Consider the following 10,526-nt stretch of genomic DNA (forward strand, 5'->3'; position numbering starts at 1 on the left):
CTATGATCGGAGCACGTTTGCTCCGGATATCGCCGTTTGAAGTTGGATAAGCAAAACAGCCAACCAACCCCAAAACAGCTCAAAACCTCTCTCACTCCTCGAATTACTGCAGAAAATTCACTCATCCAATTGCTCTCAAATTTTTATTCTATAAACTAGACACCTCAATCTTCGATTTGATATATCATACGCTTAATTTGACCAAGAAATGAAGCAGGAATAAAATTCCCAAAACTGGACCAAAACAGCCCCCAAGTGCAGGGCAAAACAGGGCAGTTGTGTTCACTGACTTCCACAGGGCTGCGCACAACCCATAAAATTCTAATATTTTTACACAATGTAGGGGACATCTCAAGCTTCAAAAAGGCGTATGGCACGTCCCTATCGGACCTCTATGGAGGGAGATATGCTCTCCCGAAGTTCACCTAAAATCTGCCAATTCTACAGAAAATTCGCCAGAGTTTCCTTTGTTTTTCCTTAAATCCCCAAATTTACATAAGCTTGCTAATACCACAAATATACCTAATAATCCAATGGGTGGCACACACAAGGACCAGCAATGCCTTGGGGCTCTTACAACCCACAATATACAACAATTCCATATCATATACAGTAGTATACATACATGATCCATAACTCTATATATATCATATCAAAAAGGTGACTCTGTGCCATAACTACAACATCCTACATCAACCTACATAAACATAATACATCACAGTGTCACAATATATACAACAGACTCCCAAAATAAGCAGGCAACATCTATGCTCAGATCTACTCATCAACCACGGGCCTCTTGCCCCGAGAACGATCGTCAACTGCTGCGATACCTGAAATATATCCCCATAACGCGGGGTGAGAATGAATCTCAATAAACTTGGGGTTTATGGAGCAGTCTCCACCCAAGAGTCCACTTCCTGCAAGAAAATATCAAGTACCAAGACATAGATAACACCATATAATCCATATTAGAATTTCTGTATCATATATCTTTTCTAATAATTCTCATTTATTCTTATAATGTACTTTCTTATTAATCTTAAGTATGTTCATGTCTTATGTATGAATAAGGCTTCCATCTTATATTTGTAATGTCGTATCATATTCAATAGCATACTCATAATGATTAGAGAACTAAAGTATTATCGGCTATACCTTATGTATACCGTGATCATATCCATAATTGTTTCCTCTGTTCAGAAACCATAACTTACACTTCCAAGGCTTTATTTCATTGAAGATCATATCATATTAACTTATCATAACATAAATAATATCATATGCATGCACTATATGAATGCAACTACGCAAAGTATCAATATTAACAACAATTATATCCATACGGAAACCATAATCGCCACTGATCATGGCGGAACAAAAAGGCTGAGAAAACTCCTAACCGAAAGCTTACCTGTCGTCTCTTTCCTGCTGCTAACTTGCTATTTAATAACCCGTACACTTGGTTGTCTACAAGTTGTTCGTCCACCTACTTCATCTGATTACACTCTGTTACCGTACATATAAAAGTACCATTAATTTCCAATGAAACATACATTACTTGAAATCCGAGTAATTATATTCATATGTTAATTTCATAACCAACTTGACAACTTCATTTCCCTTGACAGTTCATGCCATCCCATAAGTTTACAACTTAATTTATACTTCATGACTTAGAGTCTCAATTAGTTAATTAATTTACTAATTTATAGTTAACATTTCATACACTTTTAACAAAGCTTCACGTATCTTAAACCATTTGAATCATACTTACTTATTCTAGGAAAATGCTATAAATCAATCACTTGAATTGAAAACACATAATCTATGCCCATTATTCCTTTATGGCCGAACTCTATATATAAACACATATACAATTCTTTTGGTTGTCATGTTTAACTAATTAGCTTAATTCTTGTGAAAGCATTCATACACTATTATTCCATTAACTTGACATAAAACTAACATCAATTTCCTTAGCCATTTAATACATATTGGTCGAATAGTTACATATACATATACTCATGGATTTACCATTTCATCTTAGTTAATTCCTTGTTTGATCACTAAGTAGTCTTATATAAACTATTACATAACTTTTTCATCAAAACTCTAACATAAACATAGTCTACATCCTAGACTTAATTAAGATTTCACACTTTATGTTTGGTTCAAATACTAGCCAATCATCATTAAATGTCCTAAGGATCATTGTTTTACATAACCAATGAATTAAACACTTAATTTGCACAATTAATTCTAAAGGGCCGAAATACACACATTTTTTACAGCATCAACATCCTGTGCCATTTTAATCACGAAAAATTCATCTTAACTCCGATTCCCCTGAATTTTGGATATGTTATAGTAGACACTTAAGGCTTTAATTTGGCGCAAACCACAATCCATTTGAAGTCTTGTAGCTTCAGATATGAATTTTTAAACATAACAGCCCCTATGTTGATCCTAAAAGGTCCATAAAGTTCTTTTGAAATTCCTATACTTCATTCTTTTTACAAACCAACTCTAAATCATATTACACTTACATTTCCACATACAACTTGATTAAACACATCCTTTAACTATTTTATCACATGATGACCGATTTGCCTAGCTCAAGGTTTAATGAATTCTCTTTCAATTTTTCTATCACTTGAACCTTTAATTTGTCATCTCAATTTCATGTATTTCACTTAGGAAATATTACAAACACTTGGTGTGCACATCTTTACAACCAAAATCTGAACCATATAGAGTTCATTAAACTCATCCCTTATGTGATTTCAATTTCTTTTTGTAGTATAGAAAACCAATCCATCACAACAACTCATTAACCCACTTAAACATCAATAAAACCACTTAAATTCATCATTAAACCAACATCAAAATTATCATCATAAACAGCCCTATATCATGAATATCATCATTATTTCTAAGAATTTAATCAAGGGAGTGAAGGTTTAATACCTTAGATAGCCTAACCAATAACTATTGATGACTTCCCTAAGCTTAGAACTATGGAATCAATCCATTTTCTCCTTCCTTTCATGTGCAGGCGCTGCTGTCCAGAGGAGAAAAGAAGAGATTTAAAGCTTCCCAAAGTTAGAAAAATGGTGGGTTAGAATGATGGGGTGCTAAGCTACCTTTTCTATGTTGGAGTCTGGATGAAATGGTGACCAAATCATCAAGTTCTCTCTTGCCCTTTCTCCATTGAAGCTCACGAACTAAGGAAGAAGAAAGAAAGAGGAGTGCAGCGTGAAAAAAAAAAAAGGAAGAGAAGGGACCGCCTAATTGAAGCCAAGTAGTCTTAGTTTATTTATTTATTTATTTTTTTGACAACATGTCACTTTCTCATTGGTTTAAACAACCAAACTACTTGCTTGTTGCTTTCTTCTTAAACTCTACGGCCCACATAAGTGATAAGGAAGGAAGGCATAAAAACTTCATGAAGCAGCGTACAACAATTTGGTGAATGACTTTTAATGAAACTTGGTGATAAAGTACTCAATTCCACCAAATATAGATTTGTCAACATTAAATACTATTGGTTCTTTAATTCTTCATTTGACTAATCAAGTATCATCTTAAATATTTATTGGTTCAATTCTATCAAATTTCCTCATCTTTCTTACTAAAGTTACGTACATGGCAATTTAAAGAAGACATAACATTGCAACTTAAATAATTAAGACTAAGAATTTTGTTTGACTTTTTACTAATCAAAACTCATCTTATTGCTTAATAATTAATCCATCTTTTCCTTAATTTTAACAATTAATCCAAGTATCATTTAAATCATTTAAAGATACTTTGAACTTACTAATTTCTCTAAACTAATTAATTATTCAACCTAAATTATATTTAGGCCTAATTACCAAGGTAAACCCAAACTTACTCCATATAAATATTTATGTTCTTAATTATATCTAATAATTATATTTGAGTCCTATTAGACTTGTATGACATGAACTATATTCTCTTACTATTTTTCATATGAGTCTATTAATTTAACTCCCACAATTTCATTGAATAAGTATTTAATCTAGTTAACCACCTAATTAATTCATTTCTCTTAATTTACTATTGAGGGTTGTTATATTCACCCCTCCTTTTTAAAGATTTTGTCCCCAAAATCGGAATACCTAACGTTTCCAAAACTAAGCACTGAAAAAAATTCATCTCAAAGACTGCTTAGCTAAGTCATTTTCTTACTTTGATCATTCACTTGCATTTCTTCTCTACTTATATGTTGTCAACTTTCTGCTTAATCTAATACTAGTCTCATTTCATCTACACTTATTCCATCTCTATACCCATCATCTTGGTTTACTGACTAAGCTTATCTAACTATAGTCACTAGAATTTCTCAACCATAACTTAATACTTACTTGAATCTCTTACTGATACCTCAAAGAATCAAATTTAAGAGTTATACCTCAGACATTAAATAATTATTCCTCTTCCCGGTTAATCATCCGGTCACAAAATTCAAATTCTGATACCAATAGATTACTTATCGAAATATCAAATCCTAATATCTAACAGTACAATAACATTTCTCAGTACCAAAAATATTTTGTACGCATACATAACGTATCTATACATAATTGTGCTGAGAAAACTTCCAAGAGAATCCCCGAAGGTCTATGTCTTATAGGCATAAGCCCCTAGAAAGTAACCTTACATAATATAACATAAGACTCCCAAATGTAATCGTTCAATCATATAGAACTAAGTACATCATTAACACAATTTATAGTTTTATTGTACATCAGTCCTTGCACTAATGATACAATTCACAATTTTTCGTATATCAGTCCTTGCACTGATCATACAATACACAATTCATTGTACATCAGTCCTTGCACTGATGATTCAATTCACAATTTTCTGTATATCAGTCCTTGCACTGATCATACAATACACAATTCATTGTACATCAGTCCTTGCACTGATAATACAATTCACAATTTTCTGTATATCAGTCCTTGCACTGATCATACAATACACAATTCATTGTACATCAGTCCTTGCACTGATGATTTCAGTAAATAAAAAATAGATTTTTTTTGTTTAAAATAAAAATATGAATTTTTATTTTAGATAAATAATAGTGCACAATTTTCTGTATATCAGTCCTTGCACTGATCATACAATACACAATTCATTGTACATCAATCCTTGCACTGATGATACAATTCACAATTTTCTGTATATCAGTCCTTGCACTGATCATACAATACACAATTCAATGTACATCAGTCCTTGCACTGATGATACAATTCACAATTTTCTGTATATCAGTCCTTGCACTGATAATACAATACACAACTTTATTGTACATCAGTCCTTGCACTGATAATACAATACACAACTTTATTGTATATCAGTCCTTGTATATCAGTCCTTGCACTGATAATACAATTTCATCATTCAATGGTACTCTAGTCCTTTCACGAGTCATATCATCTTGACACTCAATTTCATTTTACTCTCATGCATGTATCTACACTTCATGTAATTACCTATCAATTTTCATCACACTAGATGAGTATTCTATAGAAAACATTTCTAAAATTTCATACCTTTAGCTATCCTGAGGTTTTCCTCCCCAGTAAGTGGCTCTAATATATAAGTCTAACCTCCTGCTTGAGTCCCATCAATTTCTTGTACACTTGCAACCTGATCTATCCTGGTTGGACAAACATTAGCAAAGTGGCCTAATTTGTCACATTTGAAACACGTTTTTGTAGTAAACCAACAAGTACCTCCATGGTGTTTCCCACAAGTGTCACATTTAGGGAATGTGAATTCATTTCTGTCACTATTACCCTTTCTCTTGAACTCATCACCAGATTGCTTCACCCGTAAACCTTTATCCTTATTATTTTTCATTTTAACATCAGTACCATTGGTCCTCTTGACCTCAGCATCACCAAAAGTAGAAGATTTCGGATATCTACTATAAACAGTCTCTACCCGTTTACACTGGGTAATCAGATCAGCAAAATTCCTCACGGCTGTATTAGACATACGCTTTGCAATCTTCTCATTAAGTCCCCTCTGAAACTTAGCAGATAAGAATTCCGAGGTAGGCAGAGTCCCACCATAATTAGCAAACTTGACTAGTTCATTAAACTTTGTAGCATATTCATCAATAGATAAAGAGCCTTGGACCAGACAATCAAATTCACCCTGCTTGGCTTCCCTAGCATCCCTAGGAAAGTATTGCTCGTGAAACAAATTCTCAAATAGGTTCCAAGTAAGTTCTTGCCCCTGTATCACAAAAGGCCTAGAAACGTCGCACCACCACTCATGGGCATCTCCCTCCAGCATATAAACAGAGTACCGAAACTTCTGAGGGTCACAACATCTCATAACTTGGAAAATTTTATCCATACCCTGCAACCAAGTAGTGACCACTTTTGGGTCTTTAGACCCCATAAAAGTAGGAGGCTTGTGTTTACGAAAAGAAATAAGTCTCCTCTCCTCAATAACACCCTCGTCATACTGTTCAACAATAATAGATGGCTCAACAAAAATAGTAGGTTGACTAGCCTCACCAGTGTGATGACTAGCTCCACTCTCCCTCTGCTGGGGAGTAACAGATGGCGTAGGTGTAGGAGTCACCGTAGCCGTGTGAGGAGGAGAATCATCCCTCCTATACTGAGCTCTCTCAGCCCTCATCTCAGTCATGAAGGCATGCAGCATGTCCTGATTATTCTTCATCAGGTTCTCTGTCATTGTTCTATTAGCAGCCGTCTCCACCTGCAGAGCATTCAGAACTGCAGTAACCGGATCAGGCGGTGGAGGAACTGTACCTCGCGTCCCACGGCCATCACGAATCCCCCTCATGATAACTGTACATGTAACACAAAGGAATGAGCTGATCAGACCCACACTGAGGAATCACATATACATTCATCATAAAGGGTTTACAGATAGCTATGCAACACAACCTATAGTCATATCTAATCAGAGTTCCCTAGTAAACTGCTCTGATACCATAAAATGTAACATCCTGTTGTACACCGGTATTGTTAACATTAATATGATATTAAGCGCAGTTACAATCACAGCAATTCATTTATAAAAATGCGAATAAACTTTTTACGATTATTACGCGAGCACTTAAAATAATAAAAACGTAATAATTAAAAGTTGTGACCGTAACTGTAAACTCTTGCGGAATACTTATTTAAACTACTTCTATGTCTTATTTTACTTATCATAAGTTACTAAGGGGTTCCCATAAACCCACTTAGCCAATTACTAACTTTTACGTTTTTACTTACCCGAACATGGTTCACTAATTAAATTATTGCGAATGCACCACAAAAATTCAGACCTTCCACTTAGGTTATATTTTTTTCTTACTTAATTACCTTTCTAAAAAGCTATCACACGCTATGATCGGAGCACGTTTGCTCCGGATATCGCCGTTTGAAGTTGGATAAGCAAAACAGCCAACCAACCCCAAAACAGCTCAAAACCTCTCTCACTCCTCGAACCACTGCAGAAAATTCACTCATCCAATTGCTCTCAAATTTTCATTCTATAAACTAGACACCTCAATCTTCGATTTGATATATCATACGCTTAATTTGACCAAGAAATGAAGCAGGAATAAAATTCCCAAAACTGGACCAAAACAGCCCCCAAGTGCAGGGCAAAACAGGGCAGTTGTGTTCACTGACTTCCACAGGGCTGCGCACAACCCATAAAATTCTAATATTTTTACACAATGTAGGGGACATCTCAAGCTTCAAAAAAGCGTATGGAACGTCCCTATCGGACCTCTATGGAGGGAGATATGCTCTCCCGAAGTTCACCTAAAATCTGCCAATTCTACAGAAAATTCGCCAGAGTTTCCTTTGTTTTTCCTTAAATCCCCAAATTTACATAAGCTTGCTAATACCACAAATATACCTAATAATCCAATGGGTGGCACACACAAGGACCAGCAATGCCTTGGGGCTCTTACAACCCACAATATACAACAATTCCATATCATATACAGTAGTATACATACATGATCCATAACTCTATATATATCATATCAAAAAGGTGACTCTGTGCCATAACTACAACATCCTACATCAACCTACATAAACATAATACATCACAGTGTCACAATATATACAACAGACTCCCAAAATAAGCAGGCAACATCTATGCTCAGATCTACTCATCAACCACGGGCCTCTTGCCCCGAGAACGATCGTCAACTGCTGCGATACCTGAAATATATCCCCATAACGCGGGGTGAGAATGAATCTCAATAAACTTGGGGTTTATGGAGCAGTCTCCACCCAAGAGTCCACTTCCTGCAAGAAAATATCAAGTACCAAGACATAGATAACACCATATAATCCATATTAGAATTTCTGTATCATATATCTTTTCTAATAATTCTCATTTATTCTTATAATGTACTTTCTTATTAATCTTAAGTATGTTCATGTCTTATGTATGAATAAGGCTTCCATCTTATATTTGTAATGTCGTATCATATTCAATAGCATACTCATAATGATTAGAGAACTAAAGTATTATCGGCTATACCTTATGTATACCGTGATCATATCCATAATTGTTTCCTCTGTTCAAAAACCATAACTTACACTTCCAAGGCTTCATTTCATTGAAGATCATATCATATTAACTTATCATAACATAAATAATATCATATGCATGCACTATATGAATGCAACTACGCAAAGTATCAATATTAACAACAATTATATCCATACGGAAACCATAATCGCCACTGATCATGGCGGAACAAAAAGGCTGAGAAAACTCCTAACCGAAAGCTTACCTGTCGTCTCTTTCCTGCTGCTAACTTGCTATTTAATAACCCGTACACTTGGTTGTCTACAAGTTGTTCGTCCACCTACTTCATCTGATTACACTCTGTTACCGTACATATAAAAGTACCATTAATTTCCAATGAAACATACATTACTTGAAATCCGAGTAATTATATTCATATGTTAATTTCATAACCAACTTGACAACTTCATTTCCCTTGACAGTTCATGCCATCCCATAAGTTTACAACTTAATTTATACTTCATGACTTAGAGTCTCAATTAGTTAATTAATTTACTAATTTATAGTTAACATTTCATACACTTTTAACAAAGCTTCACGTATCTTAAACCATTTGAATCATACTTACTTATTCTAGGAAAATGCTATAAATCAATCACTTGAATTGAAAACACATAATCTATGCCCATTATTCCTTTATGGCCGAACTCTATATATAAACACATATACAATTCTTTTGGTTGTAACATCAATTTCCTTAGCCATTTAATACATATTGGTCGAATAGTTACATATACATATACTCATGGATTTACCATTTCATCTTAGTTAATTCCTTGTTTGATCACTAAGTAGTCTTATATAAACTATTACATAACTTTTTCATCAAAACTCTAACATAAACATAGTCTACATCCTAGACTTAATTAAGATTTCACACTTTATGTTTGGTTCAAATACTAGCCAATCATCATTAAATGTCCTAAGGATCATTGTTTTACATAACCAATGAATTAAACACTTAATTTGCACAATTAATTCTAAAGGGCCGAAATACACACATTTTTTACAGCATCAACATCCTGTGCCATTTTAATCACGTTCATTCTTTTTACAAACCAACTCTAAATCATATTACACTTACATTTCCACATACAACTTGATTAAACACATCCTTTAACTATTTTATCACATGATGACCGATTTGCCTAGCTCAAGGTTTAATGAATTCTCTTTCAATTTTTCTATCACTTGAACCTTTAATTTGTCATCTCAATTTCATGTATTTCACTTAGGAAATATTACAAACACTTGGTGTGCACATCTTTACAACCAAAATCTGAACCATATAGAGTTCATTAAACTCATCCCTTATGTGATTTCAATTTCTTTTTGTAGTATAGAAAACCAATCCATCACAACAACTCATTAACCCACTTAAACATCAATAAAACCACTTAAATTCATCATTAAACCAACATCAAAATTATCATCATAAACAGCCCTATATCATGAATATCATCATTATTTCTAAGAATTTAATCAAGGGAGTGAAGGTTTAATACCTTAGATAGCCTAACCAATAACTATTGATGACTTCCCTAAGCTTAGAACTATGGAATCAATCCATTTTCTCCTTCCTTTCATGTGCAGGCGCTGCTGTCCAGAGGAGAAAAGAAGAGATTTAAAGCTTCCCAAAGTTAGAAAAATGGTGGGTTAGAATGATGGGGTGCTAAGCTACCTTTTCTATGTTGGAGTCTGGATGAAATGGTGACCAAATCATCAAGTTCTCTCTTGCCCTTTCTCCATTGAAGCTCACGAACTAAGGAAGAAGAAAGAAAGAGGAGTGCAGCGTGAGAGAGAGAGAGAGAGAGAAAAAAAAAAAAAAGGAAGAGAAGGGACCGCCTAATTGAAGCCAAGTAGTCTTAGTTTATTTATTTATTTATTTTTTTGACAACATGTCACTT

At 34.3% G+C, this 10,526-nt stretch overlaps 1 long non-coding RNA gene across 4 annotated transcripts; it reads right to left on the bottom strand.

The window, feature by feature from the left end:
* Window positions 1-486: 486 nt before the first annotated feature.
* On the bottom strand, window positions 487-10,405 carry LOC133317001 (uncharacterized). 4 transcript variants are annotated; one of them, XR_009752274.1, is made up of 5 exons: window positions 10,301-10,405; window positions 10,125-10,218; window positions 8,825-8,919; window positions 1,415-1,509; window positions 487-920 (listed from the first exon to the last, which is right to left on the bottom strand). It is a non-coding gene; the product is annotated as an uncharacterized LOC133317001 (long non-coding RNA). The 4 variants fall into 4 exon arrangements; XR_009752276.1 differs by lacking the exons at window positions 8,825-8,919; window positions 10,125-10,218; window positions 10,301-10,405 and adding exons at window positions 2,971-3,064; window positions 3,147-3,267 and having other exon boundaries at window positions 487-833; XR_009752273.1 differs by lacking the exons at window positions 487-920; window positions 1,415-1,509 and adding an exon at window positions 7,901-8,243.
* Between the last annotated feature and the right edge of the window lie 121 nt (window positions 10,406-10,526).

Source organism: Gastrolobium bilobum, unplaced genomic scaffold (assembly GCF_033153095.1).
Source record: "Gastrolobium bilobum isolate Gb01-03AN ecotype WA unplaced genomic scaffold, APGP_CSIRO_Gbil_v1 utg149485, whole genome shotgun sequence".
NCBI classification, from domain to species: domain Eukaryota; kingdom Viridiplantae; phylum Streptophyta; class Magnoliopsida; order Fabales; family Fabaceae; genus Gastrolobium; species Gastrolobium bilobum.